Source organism: Palaemon carinicauda, chromosome 9, assembly GCF_036898095.1.
Source record: "Palaemon carinicauda isolate YSFRI2023 chromosome 9, ASM3689809v2, whole genome shotgun sequence".
NCBI lineage: Eukaryota > Metazoa > Arthropoda > Malacostraca > Decapoda > Palaemonidae > Palaemon > Palaemon carinicauda.
Genome location: NC_090733.1, coordinates 83959967 through 83960392, shown reverse-complemented (window position 1 = coordinate 83960392; position 426 = coordinate 83959967).

The window sequence follows — 426 nt, the reverse complement described above, 5'->3', positions numbered from 1 at the left end:
CCTCTTTTTTGGCCGCGTAGAGATGTCCTTAATCTTTCTATAAATATTTCTTAGGCCATAGCCACTTGAATTCATAGCTTTGTCAGCCTCATCTGTTTTTGTGTCTAAATAGTCTCTCCAGTCATTCCTGGATTTTCTTTTGACCTCACTATCAATACTGGAATACATAGCATTCTCTACCTCGTAATGTTCATTACTTCCTCGAAAATCTCAACAATAAATTTCTGTCTTTGACTCCTATTTTATAGTATCCCACGTATCATTTGAAATCCATGGTTTTCTCCTTGTAACTGCATGTTCCAAAGCTAAATCAAATATCCTTGAATTTCTTAATAACTTAATTTTGGATATTTCCAAACATATTTTGTTACATGAAGGGATTCTATGCCATAAGAAATTCCATACTTAGTGGTAATCGTGATTGAC